This window comes from Stegodyphus dumicola, chromosome 2 (assembly GCF_044657685.1).
Source record: "Stegodyphus dumicola isolate Sdum_Otavi_A_Nest chromosome 2, ASM4465768v1".
NCBI lineage: Eukaryota > Metazoa > Arthropoda > Arachnida > Araneae > Eresidae > Stegodyphus > Stegodyphus dumicola.
In genome coordinates, this window is record NC_140769.1 from 251,577,671 (window position 1) to 251,604,586 (window position 26,916).

The 26,916-nt window shown below is 33.0% G+C and overlaps 1 protein-coding gene across 3 annotated transcripts in view; it reads left to right on the forward strand.

Annotated features, from left to right (window-relative positions):
• The first annotated feature begins 5,061 nt into the window (after positions 1–5,061).
• Positions 5,062–26,916, forward strand: part of LOC118194753 (CD151 antigen-like) — a 117,142-nt gene continuing 95,287 nt past the window's right edge. The window contains exon 1 of one of the 3 annotated variants that reach the window (XM_035365964.2): positions 5,062–5,188. The gene's annotated coding sequence lies outside the window, so the exon portion shown is untranslated. Of the gene's footprint in view, positions 5,189–18,432; positions 18,832–26,916 lie in introns of those variants that run through there. The other 2 variants (XM_085812017.1, XM_035365957.2) reach the window with 2 other exon arrangements.

The window sequence follows — 26,916 nt, forward strand, 5'->3', positions numbered from 1 at the left end:
GCGTGTTGAGCTCCGGGAACGACTGAACCGAGTCGGGAGCTGTGCTCTGTGTGTCGTCGAGTGCATCGCGAATTTTAGCGTGGAGAGTCTCGAGAGTACGTGAATTTCCGAGAACGACCGAGCAGAGTCGGGAGCTGTACTCTGGGGCTTTGCAGTGAAGCTGTCTTCACCGTGATAGCTTGATAACCTAAAAGCAGTGTCGCTGCTCGTGTCAACGTGTTTATAACAGTTCGACGACTGTAAACGAAATTTTGGAGTTGTCCTGATTAATACCGGCCAATAAAGTGCGATTCGATACTTTCATCAAGTGTTGTTATTCACTCCAAATCCACACGAACCCCGTACGAACGTGAAGGAAGAAAATAACGTAACAACTGGTGTCAGAAAAAGAAATAACACAACAACTGGTGTCAGAAGAAAAAAACTCAACAATATTATCGCGAAACTTCGCCTACCTCTGAAACTGTAACTGTAACCTGACAGAAAACTCTGAGTTTTGACTCATGGACACAGTCGTATTTTAGGAAATTTTCTACTTCTTTCCCTTTTTTCTCTATACGTATATATTTCTCTCTATATTCCCCCCTTTTTTTCCTATTACATTTGGGACATTTATTTTAATTTTATTTTGTCTCATCTTTTCGTTCTGATCTTTCGAACTCGTATAAAATATACGGAGCCCCTTTTTACTCTTCTCTGAAATACCAAATAGCTCTCTTTCCATAAACCTTTTCTCCGCACCTAAGCTTCATTTTTCGCCCCATCGGTGCAGAAAGACTTAGCGAGTGCAAAACAAGACATCTGTCTACTTTGTCTGTCTTTTGATTCTGAATGTAGCGCGTAGAATTTTCAGTGTGTATAGTTTATTTTGTCAAAATGGTAAAAATGTATTTGTAACTTTAATTGGGTTTTCATCCGCAGAGAACCCGTTGGCGTTTCGGGAAAGAACCCTTTGGCGCCGTTGCAGTTTTACTCGCCAAGCTCGATGAGCCGAGCCGTAAGCGTGATATTTTGTAAACGTGGTTTTTAGTGATGTAAATTCAAGTTAGCAGACAATGGTAGTAAAAATTCACAGATAATAAGTATGTAGATATAAAACTAACAGGTTAAACGTGATATACGAAAATAAATTTCTATTAAATTCAAGTTAGCACAGAAAACAACATAACGGAATACATAACGGGAAGTAAAAATTCATTTAAAAAATAACAATTAGTATTCTTATACTTACGTTTACAATATACTTATATTTATTTTCTCTAATTCATATAGAATACTAATATTTATATTGCAAATGTCTTTTTTCACTATTAAGTACTTTGCCTGTTGATTGATGTATTTCGGTAAGAGCCATGCCCATGTAATAAATTAATGAATGCATGACCTTTAATATATCCATTTTACATAGTTTTAAGTATTTTTTTTTCAAGTTACTTGCATACAGCTTAAAGCATTTTACTTTGAAACAAATACCTATCCTTTTTCATAATATATTTCACAATACAAATAACCTTCAACAGTAATCAAATTTCCTTCAGTAGCATTTTTAATAAAACTAGAACTTTATACATTTTAAAATTATTAAAGGGGTTGGAAACCTCATGGTTCTGCGTGCTTACAGCTGTTAATAATTAAGAACATAACGTGAACAGCCATGTTACAAATTAGCATTCACCCTCCCGCCATAATTTCTTCCTTTGATCCCGAACTGACGACCCGAGAACCGGAATCTTTCGACGAAAACTTCTTTAATTATGCGAAAATATTTCTATCTATTCGTTGTTAAAAAGTTCAGAAAAAATAATAATAAATAAGAGAAAAATAATATAAATCTCCAAATGCGAACAACGACAACCTTCGCATAAGCGAATAGAATGAATTAGCTAGGTTACCAGGTTTGAACTATTATCGCCAAAGTTGGCGATGTTTACATTTACTGGGTTCTCTGCGGAAGTGCTTCCCTTTAATTGTTATTAAACGTTTTCAAAATATTAAATCTCTCGTGTAAATCCGGATGAATCTTAGCTTTTAGCCGTTTAGAAGATAATATTCACCATCAAAGAATCCGGTCATCGAAAACGGAACTGAAGGGCTCAAGGTGAGTAATCTTTGTTTATTTATTGAAAATTTTTGAAAAAAAAAATGTGCTTGTAATTGCTGAAATGACTCATAGAAATTTAAAGTCATGGAAGCGCATAAGTATAATATTTTAGATTCTTTTAAAAATTCTGCCAATAAAATTTCGATCTAATTTCTAATTTTATAAATAGTAATATAATGATAATTTAAATGCGTAATTCTCATTTATCAGATTAATTTTTGAACAGTCAAAAAGGGCTCAGATTTTTTTTTTTAAATTTGTCAAAGAATGAACAGAATGAAATCAATAAAAAGATCTAAATTATTTGGCGATGAGTTGTAATTACCATATTTCCGACGAAGCCCATTAGTAAGTGTCGGAGGGAGATAGGCCCGTGAATGCTGATAGTTCGATCTGAGTTTAAAACCCAATGAATGGACTATTTCGTAGGTTACCCCGTGTGTGAATGCGAGGTTTCCTTTAAAATGTCATCGACAAAAGCATCTTTTTCCTTAGGTAGATAACCCTCGAGTCCTTAATTAATCTGTTCAATGGATATTGCTTCATTCTCAATTAAAAAACTGATTGCATAAGATTTTCGTGATTTCCAGCTCGAGTAAAGTGTATAAAAGCCAGTTTTTCTTAAAATGTCTTCCAGAAAGGAACCTTTTCTCTGGTGAGATTAGACACTCATGTTGGCCATAAGAAATTACTAACTAACAGTATCTCAACGTTTCTTTTATCGGGATTGAATTTAAGGCATTGTTTTAATAATTAGAGAGTCATTAAAGCTACTTGGGATGAGTACTAGTAATCACGTGTATACTATACAGTAGGTTCATGAAAATTTTTATGCTGCATTTATTTTCGCAACCAATAATAGCAGATATGTATTTCCAATTATAATTTGCATATTTATGTAGATATATATTTACAATATATTATTAGCCCAAACCCACATAGCACAAAAACATCCTTGGGATATCCTGAGAATGTTGCTCGCGGGATATGCGCACATCCTCAGGACATTTCGGAATAACCCGCGAACCTCCTAAACACATCCTCCCGAGTGCTTAATGTCACATCCCAGTATATCCTCAAGACATCCTAACAAAATCCCATCGACAGCGTACGGGATGTTATTAGGATCTGAACTCCTACTTACTACATCCTCAGGACATCCCGGGATATCCCACTAACTCCTAAACACATCCCATTCTATCCTAAGAACATCCTATTTATGTCCCATTGACAGCGTATGGGATGTTATTAGGATTTAAAGTCCTACTTACTACATCCTCAGGACATCCGGTAAAATCCCAGTTTCCTCCTAAACTCATCCTCCCGAGTGCTTAATGTCATATCCCAGTATATCCTTAGTACATCCTATCTAGGTCCCACCGACAGCGTATGGGATGTTATCAGGATTTGAAATACTAGTTAGAATATCCCTTTAACCTCTTAAATACATACTCTCGACTGCTTAATGTTACATCCCAGTATATCCCCAGGAATCTTCTTTATATTCCAGTAAAAGTGTGTGAAGGTGTGATAACTTAAAAACCTACTTATTTTCCACAGATAGTCACAGGTCCTCCATCTATGGTTACTGTGGAAAAAATAAGACATTTTAAGAATATTTATACAATTTGTTTTTCTAATTTGAATTTCAATTTATTTAATAATTTGTAAATATATCTAAAACTGAGCAAGGGAGACTTGAAATGAATAATTAATACAAAATATTATAAGAGAAAATTTTGTTTTAAGATATTAAAAACCTTTCCATCATTTTTAACCATTCAATTGCCCAAAACTAAATTTTTCAATATATTCATAATTAAGTTTTTCTACAAATTCAGTTCTGACTTCAGTTAAGTTGTATTCAAAATTCAATAATAAAATTAAGCATTTAAAGGGGCAATTTTCCAAAAGGGCTTTTAATTTCGTTTTGCATATTGCGTCGTCCAGTTTCACTTTTCAAACTGTTGCCACCAAATATTATCGCCTTTTATTGTATTTAAAGAAATTAAATAATGAAGAATCTGCATGAATGTATGTATGTTTCTCGCATTGTGGAAAACCAACGGCACCTGGATACATCAAATTTTGAATAACGTAATCCTCCACTTGAATATGGGCATCTGGAAGCCCAAATTTGGAATTTGTTTTATTATTTATTTCATATTTTGTAAAACGTTAACGAATTTTTGATTAGCAAGCTCAACGATTTCAAAGCGGGGGGGGGGGGGATTATCTCCAATGCGCCAGTCGGAAATTCTTCAAATATGCTCTTTTTAAATTATTTTGTGGTATTGTTGTTGAACTGAATTTTAGGTTTAAGTATGAGGAGCATGATGTTTAAGAAATAAAGATAACACAAAAACTTTAATAAACAAAAAAAAAAAAAAAAAAAAAAAAGGCCTTGTGGCGTAATATAAAATCTGAAAGCTTTCTGATTTTTATTTATTTATTCATTTTGACCGGAGAACAAACGCAGTTAGTAAATTAAATAAATTGTGTCTCCTAAATTACCTGTTACTAAAAAAAACTTCACACTGTAAAAGAGAAACCATGAAAAGGTAGCATATCCGCTGTTTATCCCTAAAGCGATCTTAACCAGAGGTTTAACGACCTAATTTATAGGATTTTTTCAGTCCGGAATCTGCTGAGCATGTTACGTCCTTCACCGCGTAAAATCTAATACAGATCATATACCTTTTGCCAGCAGTATCGTAGTGAAGATTATCTTTTACAGTGTAAATAGACATATACAAACAACACGGTGGAACCACGCTGCTGTGACTTTTCGCTCAGTGTAATGTTCATGAAACAGCCGACGACTGATCCCTCGTGGAACTCTAATTGAAACCACAGGAAAACGGATGCGAACGGACTGAAGTACTTTCTGAATTGACCGGAAACAAGGTAAAGGTATCTCGAATTTCGAAGCAGAGAATATTCCTGAATTATGCTTGTCACTGTTTTCGTCCTCATTTGAAATCGTCTGCGGAATTCGTTAAAAACTTCGGAAACCGTAATAATTTTCACTCCTCAAAATATAAATTCCATTTTAACAAACATCGGAGAAAATTATGATTTGAAAAGGTAAGCATCCGTTTTATTTATTTTTGTTCATGCAGAGTTCATGAGGTTGCGTTAAACAATTATAAAATAAATAGCGATAAATTAATTCTACATTCTATAAATCTGCAATGAGAAATGCATATAAAGAATAAAGAAATTAATGAAAAAAATGATATATTTGTGTAAAGTTTTTGTGACTTTTATTAATAAATGGATATAAAAGTTTTTTTAAATGTAGTGATTTCTTTCAAGTTTCTTTTTATGTATAATTTTTCATTTTTTGTATAATTTTTGAGCTATTTTGCTATTTTCATACTCAATTATAATTTATTAATTTTCTGTTATTCTAAGGGTTTCATGAAATGTTTGTGAAATTTATTTCATCTTTTTTCTCACTTTGTTACAAATTTCGAAGGAAAACAAAACTGTAAACTAAGATATTGTGTTTTGATCAAACTATAGAAATACAGAAATAAATTCAAAATTATGTTAAATAAATGAAAAACGGAGAAAAGGTAAATATTTTTATACGTAATCTTCAACTTAGTGACACAAAAATTCCGTTCCGATTGTTTTGGAAATTATGGTAACATATACGGTGATTCCCAAAAGTGTTGCCACTCCTTCGACATTGTTGTAAAGTTATTACTATTTATAATTTAAATTAGGAATTTTTAAATGATAACTGTGTTTTCTTCTTTGCAAAACTGCTTATGAAAATTGTCTAAATAATAATTTAACAGTTTTTTTAAAAGTAAAAATCAATTAGCAATGGAAAAAAAATTGCACATAGAAATGTTGGGACTCCACCTTCTTTTCAGAGGAGTTAAGATTCACAAAAGTCGCTTGCTGCGTACTTTTGTTTTGAAATTATGGCAATAGTTTAAAATTTCGAAGCATTCATGCTTATTGCTGCAAAATTTTCTGCGGGGATTAACTGAGAATTTAAGGATTTAGGGTAATGAGATTTTATTGAAATTTTCCCCCAAATTTAATTAATTGTACCGAAATAATCAAAAGAATATTTATATCAGCTAAATACAGAGTAGGGAGAATAAAACTGGCCAGGAATATAATTTTGACACTGAATTTACCCTTATTAATGAACGGAAGAACTGTTCTCTGCTACAGAGCCCGTTTCGTACCATTTTGCCATACATTTTCCATTGAATATTTTGCCAAGACATTTCCATTCTTAAACTCTTGCGCAAACAGTTGGGTACATATTTTTCACGAATTTGTGCTTCACATAAAGCTCAACAATGATCACGCGTTGTTTTATTGTTAGCACCATTTTATGTTGCATTCAACTAATTACAAAGAAACATCTATTCCGATTTCTAAGCGTCTGTTTGCTGTTTAGAATACATTTTTCATGAAATTCCGAAAACATTTTTTCAGGCGAGTTTTGTTTGGGCTAGTTAGTTTTATTTGTACCATAGTCGTGTAATATGGGGGTTTACCTATAAGAAAAATAAACAGCTTGTATTTGCAAAAGAAATGATAGATAGATAGAAGTATGCAGAATAGAATATAGAATGATAAATACATAGAAGTATGGAGAATACTTGATATGCACAAATAGTAAACGCGTGTCATCTGTCTATATTATTTCTGTAATATAAAACACTAATTGATGATTTACATTCTGTTGTAGTGGTTACTATTTCATTTTTACTGTTCATTATGTTTATATAATTTCTAATCAATATCTGGAAATGAGATACTGCACTTTGGAAAGTGGAGTTGGATAATGAGTGGCGAGTGCTCTTCATTTAATGTGCCTTTTTAACTTAGACAAATTTCCATATCACAGTAACATTTGCAATTACTATTACATTTATTGTCCATTTTCTAAAGTTGTTATTATGATATTAAGTATTATATTAAATAAGCTGCAAAAATGCATCATAGATTCGAAGAAGGAAGAGCTGTTTGGATAATGTCTGTGAGTGACACAGCTAGGTACCCGTAGGACTGGAAAAAAGTAATTATTTTACACTTCATCTGCTTGGTTTTTACTAGGTATCTCTTGAAAGGTAATAAATTTGTCGCTAGGAGCTTGCTGTGATGGGCAAACGATAACGGACATTTGAAGACAACAATGATCAAGAACCCTCTTTCCCCATACATGCGGTTGTCATTAAGAAAGATTCCTTTTATATAAAAATATGCTGAGTACGGACCATGTCCAGTTAAGTATTGATTTACGAAGAAACTAGTATTCTCTCTATCTTATTTTACCAGTAACAAAATCCATGGTGTCTTCTGCCTTAAGACATTATCACAATCAGTTTTCTATTTTCCATTCTGCTATCATCTTCGAAAAACCTAGCTCTCTTAACTAAATAGCAAGCGCAACGGTATCGCTTCAAAAATTCTGTTACTTATCTTATGCGAAAGGAATTAAAATATATTTTAAGGTGTTTCGACAGGATACTTATTAGGAAATTTTTTAAAACAAAGCAATATATATATATATATATATATATATATATATATATTTTAAATTACGTCCAAAGTTTTTTTTTTTTTTTTTTTACATTTTGTGTGTTACCTTTGCTTATTAACATCATGTTCTTTCCACTTAAACCATAAAATTCAGTTCAAGAGCAATATCGCAAAATAATTTTAAATTGAGGATATCTTTAGAATTTCCGATACACAATCTCCCGCGTTGGATATTTTATCCTTGAGTTTTTAAATAAAAAATTCGTTAAAGTTTTACAAAATATGAAATCGATAATAAAACAAATTCCAAATTTCAAATATGGGCTTCCAGATGCCCATATTCGCAGTAGGATTACGTCATTCAAAGTTGGATGGCTCTAGGTACCGTTGTTTTATCACAATGCGAGAAACATACATACATTTATGCAGATTCTTCATTATTTAATTTCTTCAAATATAATATAGGACGATAATATTCGGTGGCAACATTTTGAAAAGTGAAATGGACATTCAAAGTGATTCGACGCAAAATCGCAAAACGAAAACAACAGTCCCTGAGACAAAGCCCCTTTGGACTAATTAAATTTAGAGAAAAAAAAAAGTAATAGGAATGAATGCCTGTCCATCAAACAAGCTCCGAATAGTGGAGCATAAAGAAAAAGAAGCTGTATTTAATGCTTCGTCAGCATATTATTAAAACCTTAGATTCACGAAATGGTGATGAAGCAAAGAACTTGTAAATTTTACTAAATTTTTTTTTTTTTTTTTTTTTCATATATATATCGTATTTTCTCGCATGTTTTTTTCCCTGTTTTTTACAAATTTTATAGAACAGAAGTCGACGAGAGAAAATTATGCGAATAGAGCGACTCAAAAAAAATATTGGATAAGTAATGATAAAAATTTAGCTATTGTTCCAAAATTAAGCCTTTTTCACTGCTTTCTGTGCCTAAATACCATGCTAAACCTATTACTATGAATGATATTAAATAACACTAATGAATAAATGAGATATTTTAAATACCTTGCATGGAATGCGAAATTGAATTTTAAAAAAATGGGATGTTGTTGTAAATGTTATATAAATAGCCAGTTTTAACAAACTTTTCGTGTAAAACACCTGGATTTTAAACCTGAAAAAGATACAGTTTAAGGTTCAGGAGATACCGTTAATATGAGTCGAAGAAATTGAGATCTCTAATAATTCGGGTAAATTTGAAACTTTTAACCAGAACCGAGAAAAATCTGAGAAGAAAATAGCTTAACTACTGAATTTAAAATCTACTGTTTAATTTCATTTTGAAATACTGTAAAACAAATATGATTGAAAATAAACCAACAAGGTATCCAAGAAGATTTACCGAACGCTAAGAAAAGTGGTTCGTTAGAAATCTATTTATAATCTTAAAACTAGTTAATTCAGAGAAGCTCAACTAATATTTAAAAAATTAATTAAGGAAGAAACTGTTAAAAATAGTTTAAGAAAATTAACTTTTAAGACCAAATAGTTAGAGAAAAACTATTCGTCAATAAAGCTTATCGAAATGTATGATTACAATTCAGTAAGACCAATATTAAAAAGCCTCAACATTTTCGGAATTTGATTATATTTGCAGAAAAAAATAAATGTAATATTTCGGGGGTGAATAAAAAGCAAATGATATGGCAAAAAACCAATACTGAATTTCAAATGAAGAATCTTATTCCTTTGATAAAACATGTTGAAGGTGGCCAGATGGTTTTGCGTTGTATAAGTGCTTATATAGCATTGAAATTATATATTTTATTAATGGCAAAATTAAGAATTTTATACACTTGATTGTTTTAAAACAAAATCTGAAATATAGCGCACAAAAAACGGGCATGTTTTTTGTGCTTACCAAAAACTATTAACTTAAACAAAAACTATTACTGTGCATTAAAACTTTACCAAAACAATGACTTAAAGCATAGTGCTCATATTTGCAAACTGGGGATTTTAATATACCTTCCCACGTGTTTGGGCCTGCACTAATCTGCTCAAATATCAATGTAAGAACAAAATTCTGGTCAGGATTGTCATGAAAAATGGACATACTTCAACAACGCAGGCCGAAAAGGGGCTTGGTGTGCACCCGATGAGCCCGTCGGCAGCGTCGCAAAGCGCAGTTTCACTAACAAAACGATCATACTTAGTATCTGGTGGCATTGCCTTGGTATTATCCACAAAGAGAATCTGGAAAAAGATGAAACCATCTACAGTAAGGTGTGCAACAGGGGCGTGTAGCTAGAGAGGAGCAAAAGGAGGCATTTGTCCCTGGTCGTAGCATCCAGGGGGCGCTAAACTGATGTTACGAAATTTTAGTATTAATTGTTTTCTATTCGTGGTAAATAGGAGGGGGCGCGAAATCTTTAGTTGTCCCCAGGCGCTGAAAACCCTAGCTACGACTCTGATGGGCAGCGAGATGGTAGTCCGCGTTGATGCTATAATCAAGAAAAAAACGTCGAACTGAGTTCCGGCGCAAAAAAATAATGCTCCATCAAGATAATGCAAGACCACGTGTATCTGAATTCATCGGCTGGACTCTGTACGGTCTCGAATGGGATATTTTGTCACACTCACCATACAGCCCAGACATAGCTCCTTTGGACTTCTATCTCTTTTCACACCTAATAGCTACACCTTACCGATGCTATCTTCCATTCTGTACGGGACGTCTGAAATGAGGTTGATCTGTTTTTGGACTCGCGGCCACCAAGTTTCTGGGCTAAAGGCTTTGAAAAACTACCAAAATGTTGGCAGATCATCATAGATTCGGGTGGTACTGCTTTCATTTTTTTTTCTAACTTTATTAAGAACGTTTTTTGGCGGAAAACTTTCCTTACAACCAGATATCTAAAGAGATATCTTCCTCCATTTCTGAATCTCATCCATTCATTGCTACTCCTTAGGCTTCAATTATTTAATGTTGTTGAAACTGCTGTGTGTCATCTTCTACAGCTTCCCATCATCTCTGTCATAGTCTGTCTTTCTTCCTGCTTGCAGTGAGCACAAGATATCTTCGCTTTCTTCAGACTTTATACTATTATTGCTCCATCAGTCAGAGCCCATGCACTCAAAATCCACAAGCAAATAAATTAGTAAGATGAAAAAAGGCCACTACGGTAAATGAATACATTTTAAAGTTTAGGAGACTCGCTTTATAAACGTCTTGAAGAAGAAGAAAATTACGCGAATTTTTAAAAAATTTCAGAACCTTATGCAGAAAAATTTAAGAGAAAAATACGCAGGTAAATACGGTATTCAAAATATATTAACTTTTTTAAAATATATTTTTATCATTATGTGATTTGTTTGTTTTTAAAAAATGCGAATTTTAACAAGATAGTACCATTAAATATTTTTACGCAAATTTAATCATACTAAAATAGTAAAAAACTGATCAATAACGCGTATCTATGTAATTTTCTGTTGAAAATTAAGTTAAATGCTTTCATTTGCAAAAGAGAATTGTACTCAGTGGTAAGGAAGAAACTTCTTCAGTTTAAAAGCAACATAAATCACTTGACACAAATACGTCCTGACGTCTGCCTCTTACATATTTATTACCTTGCTAATACCATCATTTTTTATTACCTTGCTAATACCATCATTTTATGCTCTTCTGCGGCAAAATGCGCCTCAATTAGCAGTTTGGTAACTGTGAAGTTCTTAAGTCAGCGATGCGAATATTGGCAAAGCGGTTTTAAAAACTAAGAGCTCAATTTTAGAGAATGTTCGGAAGTTTCGGGTTCTGCACCTCGCAACTTTAGTAAATAGAACAAAACGAAGCACCGTTTACCTTTATATTTCACGACGCATGAAAACTCGCGTGCTTTAAATGCAATTTTCACGCTGCAAATCTCTGGAATCTTTAGTTTATGGATTTGTTCCTTAGCGACTACATTTCGCTAAAAACAGTTACGGTTTCAAGTGAGTTAAGTTTCAACATTCGCATGATTCAAGGACCAATTTTAGATTTTTTTTTCCCCTGAACATGCAAATAATTTTAAGATGTAATTAAAAATATACAAAACAGCAAGTAAATAATATAAAAACTTATAAATATGCAAATGAAATTTATTAAAGAAAAGAAAAAAATTGAAAGCGTTCAGATTTAAACGATCGCCCAAAAGGATTTGTTAAGGTTTTTTACGCTCTTTCTGAACTCGTAGCCTACCAGTGTGCTGTTACACTCATTCCTGCTAGCTTTATAGTACCATTTTCTTCGCACTTTACGCCATATACAGTTCAACGACAAAATTACAAAAATTTTAAGAGTAGTATGTGTTTAGAATTCCAGATGAAGCGTTAAGTGTTGGCATACGTTTTTTTTTCTCCCCCCCCCAGTCTTTTCTCAATTCATCATATCAATGTGCAGTTTTCTTAGTAAAATAGCTTGAAAAAAAAATTTTTTTTTGTCTTTTTTTTAATTAACGTTTTGTGTACTAATTTTTCGTATCAAATATCATGTTCTTAGCCCTTACGCCATATAAAATTCGATTCCAACAATATCACAAAATATTTAAAAACAGCATATCTTTAGAATTTCCGATAAACAATCTCGCACGCTGGAGATACAAATATTTTATTTCATTAAAGTTTCAGCAAATATAAAATATAAAATTCGAAATTAAAAATTCGGGCTTCCAGGTACACATCTTCGGGTAGAGAATTATTTTATTCAGAATTTAATGGATCTAAGTACCGTCGTTTTTTCACAGTGCGAGTAACATAGATACATACATGCAGATTCTTCATTATTTAATTCCTTTAAAGGTGATATAGGGCGATAATATTTGTAAAAATAATGCAGGGCGATAGGTGGTAATAATTTGAAAAGTGATTACAGTCGACTGCGCAAAATCCTGTTTCAACATTTACGGCTCATTCAGGCTAACGTCCTCTTAGGCTAATTAGTGGAAGCATAGCTTTAATATAATGAGAAAATAACTAATTAAATTTGTTATGATTCTATGATGAAGTTCAGTTTTTTCTTTACCCGGATGTCTTGCTCTTTTTCATTCCACAGTGAGATTGAAGTCATCTTCCCGAACTTTATTGAAATAGAATAAAAACTTGATTCTTCTTAATGAAAATCAATCTTTGATAACTTTAAATAATTTCATTTAGAGTTTAGGAAGCACAACCGTATAACTACTCCATCTTAAACAAAACTCTTCGTACAATTTTTTTTAATTAATCTTTGGAATATTTTCATACTTTCATTTTGGCAATACAAAGTTCTTTTATCTTCTGCAAAAGTCAGTTTAATTTTAAATTTACAAAACTGTCCCTGTCCTTCCTAAAGAATTACATCCGTCATATTCAGGGACAATGCTGGTAATGAATCTTGTCGTCTGCGCCAGTAATATTTCTTGTTTTTTATTTTTTTATTTTTATTTATTATTATTATTTTTTCAATGTTGGGATTAAATTCATCTTCCCGCACTTTATTGAAATAAAGTAAAAACTAAGTTCTTAAATAAATATCCATCTTTGATAACATTAATAAATTTATTTTGATTTATATAGAAAGCATAAACGCATAATTGCATCATCTTAAACAAAGCTCCTCCTACAATTTTTCTATCCAATCCTTAGAAAACCAAATATTGCCATTCCGCCAATGCGTAACTCTTTTATCGTCTGAGAAAGTTGATTTAATTTTAAATTCACAGAACTATAAACCTGGTTTTCTGCATGATCAAATATTTAGTGTATCTAAATGGTAAAATTTAGATAAAGAACATTCACTTATTGGAAAATGCGATGAAAGGTCACTTTATAAAGAAACTGATATTCAAATATGGGAAATTTTAGTTTCATTGACCTAAATTATCATTTAAAAACGTTTGCTTTACTATAAACATTTTAGATTTACTCGTTCTTCCTTATGTATGATGAAGGAATCAGACTTGGCAGTTAGCGACAACTTATGATAATTTTGAATATTCCCAGTTATAGGGCAACACGTGCCAAGCAATTTTTTCCAGAAAGATATATGCGGCAACTTCATACTTCCAGCAAAGAAAACATATTTTCAGCTCATTTCATCTCATCATTTTCAGCTGATTTTGTCTGAAAAATATTCCTAAACGTCAGAAATCCTTTAAATTATTTATTTTAGTAAAAAAAGAGAACGAAATACCGATACACTTAAACATTTACTAATCACGTTGCTTAATTTGAAACAAGAACAGTATTACAATAAATAAAAAATATCACATACAGTTCAACAGTGGAATATAAACAGCATTACAGCATCTAGAAATATAGGATTCTGTAGGAAATAGTTTTGCCCATTTTGTCTCGTAACGAAAAAAATCCATAATTTTTTTTTTCGGGCTCACAAGTACCGAGAGATAATAATCACTGAACACGGCTATTTCCATCTGGGTACAAATCCTCGCGAATGAGTTTACTGCTTGACAGTCTTGATGGTTTTCTCCAAGTGTGACCCCTTTCCTTAGGCAGATAGCCTTGCATGCTTCTTGTAACTTAAACAGTCCTAATCCATAATTTTATCTCTTTCCCTCTAATAAATTTCTGAATTTTTAAATTGTGATATTTTATATTTTTACTCTTTTTTCTTTAAAATAATGTATTTTTATAAAGGAAAAAAAATAGGCAAAAGGAGAACTGGAAGTGATTCAAGCAATTCATGATATTTTTTTAAAATTTAATCGAAGTTTTTTTAACGCCATATGGTTTTCAATTCACAATCTTTTTTATATTTTAAAAAAATTATTGACGTAAGAAATAATATCAGCGCTGCCATTATTGGATAAAAAGCCAAAACATTATGACATAACGTGTTGCGCGATCTTTGGTTTGCAAAACAACTGCAATTCGCCTTGGCATGGATGGCACAAGCTCTTGGTAGATGACCGAAGAGAGGTTATCCCAAATGTCTAAACGGCGATAATGCAAAATCAAAATACTCCGACATGGTGCTGTTTGAGCTCTGAGTTGTTGCTTCAGGACATCCCAAAATGCTCTCTATCGGATTAAGATCTGACAAGTTAAGTGGCCAGGACATTAATTGGAATTTATCCTTATGCTTCTCGAGCCACTCTAACAAAATTCGAGCCTTGTGACTGGGGCGTTGTCCTGCTGGAAGATTCCATTTCGAGTTGGGAAGATAGACGCCATGTAAGCGTGTAACTGATCTGCAGTTATGTTCAGATAGCCTGCAGCTTTCATGGTCTGTTCTACCATAACTAAGGCTCTCAGAGCCGCCCATGAGAATGTCCCGCCACCACCAGCCTGTGTGTGATCTGCTGTACAGTGAGGACCAACTGTTCGCCTGACACGACCACGACTATCAAAGTGATGAATGAGAAGAAATCGTGATTCATCCAACCAGACAACTGTCTTCCACTTATCCATGGCCCAGTCTCGATGTTCCTGGGCCCACTGCAGGCGTAGTTGACATTGACATTTGCTCAACAGAGGCACACGAGGTGGACGTCTGCTGCGCAGGCCCATATCCAACAGTGCCTGCTGAATTGTGTGTTCCGAAACAGTTGCACTTGAACCTGCATTGTATTGGACTGTCAGCTAAGCCACTGCCCGGCCCCAATTTAGCTTACCAAGCGGGACTGTCTCTGACGTCCTTCTTCTTTGATAACGCGTGGACGTCCAATACTTTGGCGTTTGCTGCTGGTTTCACTGTCATTTATCCACTTTGCATAAATACTAACAACGACAGATCGTGAACAACCTACCAGTCGTGCGATTTCGGAGATACTCGTTCCGATTCTTCGGGCCATTACAATCTGCTTTCGTTCAAACTCGCTTAGATCAGCAGCATTTTCCATCACTCGCAAAAGCAAGTGCAATAATGCGCTTAATCCCTTACCTTCTTCAGCAGCAGTTAAATACCATTTCCACTTAATCAGGCGCCCTCCACATCATCCAGACAAGTTCTTGGGTATGGTCATAATGTTTTGGCTCGTCAATGTATATTGAAAACAGAATAGCATGAAAAAAGTAATATAAATATATTTGAGAAGATCTGAAGAAGAGAAATAAACAGCCATATTTCATATTCCGTATTTAATTGTTAAACAATAAGATGCTTTTTGTGCACAGAAAAATAAAATGCTTTGAAGATTTTTCTTCATTCGAAACCTTTTCGGAGCATATTAAAAAGTAGCTGTAAAAGAAATTGTATAAGGAGTTGCACTGTTCACTAAATCTCATCGTATAATTTCTGTTGCATCTTAAGAGTAGATCGTTGGACTGGAACGACTGACTAAAAAAATTAGTGTAATAAAAACACATTTAATTTATTATTAAATCATTAAATACTTTTATGAAATTACACTAACGGGGTCATTGAAATCATTATATATTTTTTATAATAACGTTTTTAGAAGGTTAGTCCTATAAAAACAAAATATTAAATTCTAATTAAATACTTTACTTCTTACAAAAACGGAAAATTGTGCATGAACAAGAAAATATTTTGTAATATAAAATAATCTTCAAAAATTAAGGAAAAAAAAAAAAAAAAAAAAGAGAGAGAGAGAAAGCTAAAAGCTTTCAGATTTTACATTATGCCCAAAGCGGCGTTTTTTTAACTTTAGATGTGTTACTTTTATTTCTTAAATATGTTCTTCACACTTAAACCATAAAATTCAATTCAATTGCAGTATCAGAAAATGCTCTAGAGATAAAAATGTTGTTTTTTTTTTTCCCCCTTTTTTTCCTGTACTGTGTTGCCATTGCTCGCTTTGAAATCGTTGAGTTTGTTAACCAAAAATTCGTTAAAGGTTTACAAAATGTGAAATAGATAATAAAAAAATTCTAAACTTCAAATTAGGGCTTCCGGATGCCCATATTTGAGTGGAGGACTACGTTATTCAAAATTTCTTGGCTCTAGGTATCGTTATTTTTTCACAATGCGAGAAACATTCATACATTCATGTAGATTATTCAGTATTTAATTTCTTTAAATATAATGCAGGGCTCTAATATTTGGTGGCAACAATTTGAAAAGTGAAACGCCATTTTATAGTGGACGTCACAAAATGCCAAAACGGAATTAATAGCCCTTCTGGGCAAATTGCCGCTTTGGGCTAAAATTTGTAAATTATCATAGAAATCACATAAAATTATCAGTAAATTTAATTGTGAGGTACGATTTGCGCCAGAAGCTGCTGCACATTATTTTCTTCTTTCACGTCATTGGTCTTCGAAAAGCTTCTAAGGCCGAAAGATTATATTAAAAAAATGCATAAATATTAAGGGTAAGTTCTTTTAAAGGTTTCCCATGTAAGAAATTTGTTGTTTTGATATATCTTGTACAGTGAAAGAAGATCTTCATTTGTGGAAACATTGTTCAGCGAGCTTATAATAATAGCGATTGTTTACATTTTAAGAATTTCGTTATGCAGTTTTCTTGTTAAAGCCATCTCAACGAAATTCCGAAAATTATTCATTTTTATTTCGTTCTTTAATATGAAATTTAATGTTTGCATATGTTTATATTAAATATGAAATATGAAATTTAATGTTTTTTTTTTCTTTTTCTGGATATGGTTACGTTACTTCTTTCGTCTTCTAGGTCTCTGAATAACAAATACTAATATCAGTTTTAATTCTTTATTCTTGAATTTCTGTACCATTTTAATTTTTTATTATTCATTTAGGCGGCAGGCTTAATCCAGAGCAAAGGCAATTTTTCAACATGCTTTGATGTCTCTGAACTTCATCGGATAATCCATTTCATCCCTTTTGAAACGTTAGCGAATTAACAGCGCCTCTATTTTTTACAAGCACCGTCTTTCTTGGTACAGTACAATTCCAATTATCCGAACTCCGACTATCCGAATCGCTTTTAGAATTTCAGAATCAACTGAAAAAGAGAAGGAAAAGGACAAAAAGGAAAAAGAAGCTCAAGCAAAGGAAAAGGAAGAGACAGGAGAGGGTGAGGATGATGTGTCACTTGAAAATTAAGAAACATTCTTTTTGAAAATTCCTGGATGTTCAGAAGTTAGTTAGTGCTGGGGATACAGCAGAATGGATGGTGTGTGATTCGTCAGACCCTGGGTTTCAAATTTTAAATGATGATGAACTTATTGAAAGTGAGGGAGAAGAAAATGTCGAGAAAGAAAATGACCTTAATGTCGAAATTGAAGCAGAAATCGGGACCATCAGCTAGTGAAGCGTTTGCCTGACTTTGAAACTGCGTTGAAATGGATGGAGCGTCAACCCAAGTATATAACCACATGCAACTGTCCGAAAATGGATGAAGACCGGTCAAACAGCTTACTTTGACCGAGATGTTTAGCAAGCAATGACTTTCAGCACTTGTAAGTACTGTACTGTACGCTATATAACATGTACGTAAAAGTGCTGTCCTTTCATTTTAATTAATTAAAACCTCTTTTTCTTTAAAAGCACTTGTTTTCTCTCATTTCCAACTTACAGTACATATAGTAATTAATTAAAGAGAACGTAGACTCTTTTTTCGGAAAAAATCCAATTATCCCAATGGGGTCCGGTCCCAATTGATTCGAATAATTGGAGTTCTACTGTACATGGTATGCAGTAAGCAAGTACCGGATACTCATTTGCATAAAGCGTTTGCTCGTTTTTAAAGCGAAATTTAAAAAACCTTTCTTTGGGAAATAAACCTGTCTTTTTCAGCTAAAGATTCAGTTTACGAGTGTAGGTAAAACCAGATCGCATAGTTTTGAAAACCCGTTCGACCCAATTTTACCCTAGCGGAGAAAAATAAACAAACGAAACTAAGCGGAGAAACACGCACCCGAAGTATTTTAGCTCTCACTATCAGATGCAGTCGTCAGAACAAACGATAGCTTTACCAAGAACTGGGACGTGTTTTATGCAAGTATTCTCTCTCTCGTTTGCTAGCGATTTCTCTGTCGAACTTCGTTAACTTTCTTTTTCTCGCGCATGTCTCGAACTGTGAATAATAATAATAATAATATAAAAGAGGCCTCCTAGCGTTAATGATGAAAACAAGACCTTAATGAAAGCTGAGGAACTGCGCCGTTAGAATTCTGGAACCAGTTCTGAAAATATTGTTTTTTGATGAGTTAAAAGAGTCTGCGGGAGTCGTCTTGGGGAGTTACTGGATTATTTTCGGCGGGAAAATGTGTTGATTACAAGGAATAGAATTCTACGTTTTTATATTTCACAATTGAAGAATGTGCTGAAGGTATGTAGTTTATAAGACACTCTTCTTCTCGTAGTACATTTTTTGTTTTTATTTGCCTCGTATTATATTGTTATGTGTGTATTATTTCGTTTTTCGGGTAGACAAAGAATAAATAAAATTATACGGGATATTGTTTGTATCTTGAATGGCAATTCATAAGTTCATTAGAAAGCTACTTGTGGACATGTGGACTATAATCTGTCGAAGATAGCCAAAAATAAATAATGCACTTTAATGGTATGATTGCTAATTTTTTTGGGGGGGGTAGTAAATTAAAGTTAAAAATTTTACTTCATTAAATTAGAATAGAAATCGGTTATCAAAGAACTCTTATGAATGATTCTTTAATTTTTTACTGTTTATTTAGTTATTTAAAAAAATTCAAATTTAAATTATGAAAAATTAAAGAAATTAAACAAGTCTAACTACTAATACAGAAGGCATTTCATTTTTAGATTGAGCTGTAAGGTAGAAAGAATAAAAAAATCTGAACATGTAATAGAATTAAGAAGCTGCAGGAGAACAAAACTGTAAACTTAGACAAATTTTATTGCTAATAATTATTTCTTTCATGAGTAACTTAAGCTGCTAATAAATCGAATCGTATTTCAATATAAGATTAAAACCCATTTTCTGTAAAATAAAATTGCATATAATTAATTAACAATTCTTACTTTTTTTTATTTCAAATAAAAACAAATTCATTTAATCAAAAAAATCTATAGAATATTTTAATCATCGAAAAATTTCCGTTTATTCTTAAATAATATTTTTTAACCATAAATGCTATCAGATTTCTTTCCACAGAACCAATTCTCTTTACTTGGTCAACTAAAGCACTGTCGAGAACGACAGTTGTTGAAATGCGAATCTCGTTTTTGTTTATATGCAAATGTGTTTTAAACTGGAAGCTGAAGAAAATGAATAAGAATTTATGCATGTCCCGCAAACGCATATAAAATCTTAGAAAATATATTTATTTATGTGCACAAAAGGGCAAGAAATAAAGCAAACGCTATTCAGATACATAGAATACGAAAAAAATACACTTTCCTAACAATTGATTAGAAAGGTTGATGTTGGATGGGTGATTTATGATTTTATTTCTCTAATTTATTACAGCTTAATTATAAATAAAAGACAATTAAAAAGGTTTTTATATACAATAAGCTTTTATTTCAAATGGATAGGATAATTCTCGAACTCAAAATAGAAAAACAATTTATCTTACAGTTTTATGGAAACAGGATATTAAAGAATTCTCTTTACAAAATTAGTCTGCAGTTTTATGTTACGAATAATAAAAGCAGGGGTTGTCTTTAATATACAAATAACTACTTATTACAATTATATTTAAGAATTTATTCATTATTATCAAGAGCACCTCACGATTCATTATTCATGATATAAATTTGTAGATGAATATTGTAAAGAATGTTATTTAATATCCTGTTTACTTAAACTGTATGATAAGTTGAAATAATTGTATAAAATTATATAATATAATTGTATAAATATTTTTGTATAAAATTCATTCGACTACATTTTATTTTCTGCTTTTTAGACTCAATTACAGTAAAAATTGAATTAAATCCTAATCAAGCCTTTAATTGTGTCTTTTTTGAGATAATAAATGAAAGGCTATTTATTACAGAAGCTGAAAGAATCACATGGCATAATGACATCACCAAACGTTAAAATAATGTGTTTGCAAGTAAGTGATGGGGATGGTCGAAAAAACCGATTTCTCCTCCCCTTTCTGCTTAAGACTGCAGCATACATAAAAAAAATAATAAATAAATAAATAAATAAATAAATAGAAATAAAAAAATAAATAAATAAAATATTGCCCAAATGGTAGTTTTTTTATAATTGTTTTAAAAGAAGGCAGAATTATTTTATACTGTGAAAATTTCAATATTTTATATGCGATACGTTTTTGTTATTAAAAGTTTAAAGTCATTGGCAGTCGAGAAAAGTCGAGTAATTTCCGAAAATTCGCCAAATGGCCGAAAAATCGTTTAAATATTAAGAAATATATATAAATCGAATTTTGAAATTTCACATTCATCGACAAACTGGGTGTGTAAAAATTTGAACTCGATAACTAGACGTAAGTTAAAAATCGATGACAAAATTCTGGCCATAGTAAATCACCATGAGCGAATTAATTAAAAGTTATAAAAAGAGGTATTATTTTGGCAATAATTACATAAAAAATCGCAGTAATCAATGCTGCTAAACATTTCACTTAGATATAGTGTGATAGTGAAGCATTTTTTAACCTTGTATCACTGCTGTGAACTGTTTTAGCTAACGCTAACGGGGGTTATACTATCCGTGATCGGATAGTAGGTCGAAAGAGAATACACGATAAATAAATGAATTCTGGATATATACGAAAATGGTCACAGAGCCTACAGAGGAAACATGTAATAATGCTGCGTGCGTATTGGCTCGTAATAGACTGAATGCGCACAGATCCGATGATAAATTGATAAAATTTATTTTATCAAAAGAAACATTTCAGAGTTCTGGAACTTTCCATAGAAATACTTATATAGGTGTTCACAGTAGTACAGAATACAATTAGTAGTTACGCATCAAACTGCTAAGAACGTTAAACACAATGCAAGCAAAGCGCATCTAAACGGCGAAGCTTTCAATGCTCCGAAGTCGCTCAGGACTAATGCTGTTATCACATCTATAGACGCGCGCGCTTAACCGGGACAATTCCGAGAAACGAGATTCTAGTAGTACGGCTTTAAGCGGCAGGCTTCCGAGAAATGTTTCGTCTAGCTAGGAGGAACGTGTCTCCTAGCTAGACGAAAGCAAACAAAAAGCGAGAAAGCGACGAAAGCAAGAGGAGCAACATTTTAAAACTTTTCCCAAAATGTTCCGGCTGGAGACGTGTTCCTCGAACGTTCAACCAATCAGACGAAAGGTCAGCTTCTGAAGGATCACGGGTAACTTTCAATATGGCGATGGTTCTCACTGTGAAGTAATGGACGATGGAAATAGAGGCCGATTTAATTATTGCTGTTTTGTTGTAATACAACTGCCTGAGTCATTTTTTAAATGTGTATATATTCATTAAATATATAATCGTGGAAATTTCAGAGTTGACAGTATTTTACGACGTACTTGCATTTCGGATTTGTTTACAAATTGTTCGTAGCCAAAAGTTCGCCAAATTTGTCGTATTTCGTGCTGATCGTGTATTATAACACTGTTATATAATAGAATTTTATTTCTTAAATTTAAGTTGAATAATTTTTTAAAATCCATTTGTATATGCGCGGCTTTTCTCCTAATTACTTATCTTTTAAATTGTTAACTGCATAATCAGTGACACATTTTAAACAGCATAAAAGATGCATAAAAAAGAAAAGCATAGCTTATGTAATAATGAGAATACTCATTAAATTTGTCTATTATTTTCATGTTATTAATGAAATACTTTTTGAATTATAAATACATTAGAAACTATACTTTTATTGTAAATGCTACATATTGAAACATTGAAAATTTATGGATTTATTATTATGCATGATGAAAAACATTTGTATATACATTCATTAATATAAATCTTATTCATTACATTAATACTAATAAATATATATTAACAACTTCTAAAACATCGCATCTCTCTATCTGTATGTAAAATATATGACTTATTAGATGTGTATATATATATATGTATGTATGAATACAAAAATGAACATTGCCAAGAAGTTTATTTGAAGTTACTTTTAATTCAGATAACGATTATGTAATTGGCAGCAACTATAGTTATCAGTTCTTTGCAAATTATTATGGGTATGTAATAATCAGTTGAAAAATAATTGATGAGTATTTGAGTACTTAAGAATGTACACATTTTGTTATTGGGTTAATTCATAATTATATCATACGTATGATCTACGTAATAAAAACATGACTAATAAATAATAAGAAATGTAACAGCTGTGCATTTATAACATTTGCTTACTTAAAACAGCGCACAACTGATTATCACCTTCATGTCTGTTTACATAATGAATTGCACTTTCCAATTAAGTGCACGGGCCTACTAGTGGCCAAAGCGTCGTTGAACACTGGTAGTTCTGTCTCAGGTTAGAATGCCGCGAACGGGCTGGCTACATCACGTTTCCTTGGTTTGCCGCATTTGTAACTGGTATACGAGCCAGTTTAAAAAAATCTTCTACAAAGGGATCCCTTTTGTTGCTATCCCTCGAGGCTTTGCGGTAATCACATAAAACCAACTGAGCCCACCAGCGGCCGAGCGGTAAAGTCGCTGAACACTGGTAGTTCGGTCCGAGGTTCGAATCCCGCGAACGGGCTGGCTGCATGGACACTTTCGTGGTTTTCCCCATGTGTAAGTATACGAGCCAGTTTCCCTTAGAAAGTCCTCCCCGAAAGCATCCCTTCCCTTAGGCAGATAGCCCTAGTGTGCTTTGCTAATCTCAATAAACCAAACCATAAAACAAACTCATGATGTGAACACCTAATTTCTAGAGTTGGTATAATTAATGTGTTTTAGGTATATTACCGAGTGTTCTATGGGACAGTAAACAACTCGCACATGTTTTATTGCTCATGTATTCATATGCTTTATTTGATCTTCATTTTGCTGAATAGTATCTGCTGGCTGTGAGGAGGTAAATATCAGCCATATAGATTTTTGTCATTTGAATGGACAGAACAGTAATTATGAGCCATAAAGTTAGTCAGAAAATGCTTTCACCAGGTCACAAATTTTCCAGTGAGCCATCAAATTTTCATTGAAATGCAGACAACAGAAAATACACATAAGCGATGTGTGATAAATAGACTTATCCAGCACATGTTTTTAAACAATTCTTAGTGTATACAGAATTTGGCTATTACTGATGTAATTGATTGCTATAACCAGAAGTGTGTTTATCTGTTACATGAAGTGCCAGAGTGGAGATCAAAGTGATTAACTTGATAGCAATCACCTTTCTATTATCTTCCATTACTAACAATAAAGTTTAAAACGAAAAGCGTGTGAGCGATACAAAACAACACGAAGAAGCGAATGTCACTTGAAAGGAAACGTCACTTTCGCCAGTCTGAGCGATAACTGATTCTTGTTTGGCTTTCAGCCTGTTTGCCAAGTGAAGATGGTAACCCTATTTCGCCAAAGGCCGTTTCTCAGAACTGTTGCTACAAACGTTTTGTCCCGGCAACAAACAGCTAATGTGATAACGGCTTAACAACTCACAGCAACTGAGAAAAGTCTAGTCCAGTCCATTGCCGGACTATGGCTCGCGATGTTTCCGGCTTCTAACACATATGCCCGAAGGGCGGCTGACATGGAAGAGTCCGAACCGATGAAGGGGAGGTCTAAGATGGTAAAAGAAGGGGGTGACCACTTGTCACAAGGCAGAAAAACCAAAGCTGCAGATCAAGAGAGGCAAGTGTTGGTGTGAAGCACGTCATAAAAACTGAGAAAAGATATTTCCTCCGGACTTATATAGTTTTCACCCGGTCGCCGAGATATTTCTAGTACTTTCTGCGTCTCAAAATTACTGGAAGGCAATAGGACGGTCGAATTATGTTTACAGCTAATATAGGGATCAATTACATTTATTCAATTACAATACCTGTTATGGTTATACAGGGACGGGACCAAAATGTCGCCGAATTTGGCGATTTCTGGTGATTTATCGCCACATTTAACAATAAAAATTAATTGCCATAACCGTTGCTAGCTAATCCTTCGAAATCTATGAAATAAAAAAGTATTTTCTTTACTTGAAACTGGTTATTTATTTAGAAGCTGCATTTATGATTAAAATTTTAGCGCATCCTCAATTTTTGGAGTCACTGTTGGGTAAACTGTCATGCCAAATATTTTGTCTTAGTGTGCTTGAAAAATTCCAGGATTGAATTTTATGTGATTTCATTTGACATGCCAAATAATAAATAGTGACAATTCTTACGCCGTTTGGAGTTACTGCAATACAAAAACTCTCTATTATCCGGGTGCGGATTAACCGTGCGTGGCGGTTCCCACTCACGTACACTCAACCAATATGTGGAAAATATAAACGCGCCAAATCTGAGCATGGAGAAAGATTCTTCTTAATATAAAACTCATAGATTAATGTAATTGTGAAGAATGTGAGGCAATAACTGAAATTACATACTAGAAAACTGAAAATGTAAAATTCCTTAAATATGTTGATCTTTTAAACACTGAGGAATGATTCGATGGTGATTAAACTGAGTTGGGCTGTCAATGCTTTAGTGATGCGGATGTCAGTTTTATTACAATTATAAAAATTTGATGAAATCTTTTTTCGATTTCTGATCTCAAATGGACCGAGAACGAAACATTTTTCGAAACATATTAATCAACTTTTATGAAACTTAATTCATTTTTCCCTGATGAGTTCTGAATTGGGGTTTCAATAAAAGTTTCAATTTTCAATTTTATTTTTCGAGATTGCTCTACTAGAAATTCTCTATTTAATTGGATTAGTTTTGATATTGTGTTAAACCTCTTATACACTGTTGCAATTATTTTATTATAGAGTAATTACCTTGCTTTTATTCCAATTTACTAATTTATTTAGATGCTTTAAGGTCTTCCTGCAGCTATAGTTACGCAGCTTCAATTCTGCAGCTATAGGACGGGTTTAAAAAATTTTTATTCGAAATTTTAATGCGAATTTTTTGCCTATTTATATATTTCTTTTTATATTTCTGTATCATTGATGTAGAAGAGGCAAAGAATGATACTAAAAATAAAAGCGAAGAAGATACTGATAACCACATTAGTCCCGAGACAGCAATGACTTCTATGAAAACTCTGCTGGACTTTGTCTGCCAAAGGGCATTTGAATACAACAGCACTTCCAAAAATACGCAGTGAATTCGACAAATATTTAAACACACTGAAAAACAAAGTAAAATTAAGAACGTACAATTTAGATGAAAACTGATAGCTTGAATTATCGTGTTTTTCAGTTATTCAGGACCTGTTTCCTCGCATTAGCCCGGATAATCGAGAGTACATTGTACTAGGCGTAACGGCAAACCGCACATTAAGTTGATCAATGTTAACGAATTTCGCTTACTGCTCATGCTCAATGGTGAACCATTGGCATGGGAGGAAACACTGACAACTAAGGGGCATTAACAACACTACACAAGCCTGTTAGTCATGCTGGTTTTAATGTTTTTACAATTGCAATACTACGAAAATTTGTTGTATGCTTATTGCATGTGCTTCTGTTTCATTTCATTTTGGTTTATTTTGTTCATAAACCTTACATTTAATATCAGTTATTTGACTTTAATTCAGTAATTTAAACTGGGTTTATTCTTTAAATTGTGAAAGTATATACGTTTGGAACGTATGGTTAATATTCAGTTGCTTTTATTCCTCAGAAGTATAATCAGCTAATATATCTTGTAACGTTTTCTCTTTTGTAATCCTTAAACGAAAATTTGCGTAGTTTACAATCGATATTTACACTCTAAGTGATGAAGCAACTTACAACCTAACAAATTTTAAAACCCGAAATGTTTCCGCCCAGATAACACAATATCAACCATATACCGTATTTATCTTCTTTTAAAATTGTGCCGAATTCTATTTTGGGCATGCGCAGTAAGCGAAATTCGTTTAACATTAATCAACTCAATGTGCGGTTTGCCATTACGCGCACTGGACGATATAAGGTAACAGAACTACATCGTGGCCTTCAAAGTGGATGAGAAGATGAATGGTCAAATTTTATAAAGTACATTTTCCCACTAACTCTGATAAAATCATAATTTTTTTCGCCAGCTGTGAATGCGAATCGAGCACTTAATAAATCTGAAAACCATACATACACTAGTAATGAAAGTACAAGATCTTGCACGACCTGTCGCGCTAACGCTCAATTATACGTCCTTCAGAATGCACGCACTGTAGAAAACCTGGAGAATTATTCCTTCTTGTAATACTAGTACTAATAATAAAAGTATTTCGGAATTGTATCTGCCATGGAACCGGAAAGTGCGGTTTCGAAAAGATCTTTTCAATTTCCAGCTTCCCTAATGAGC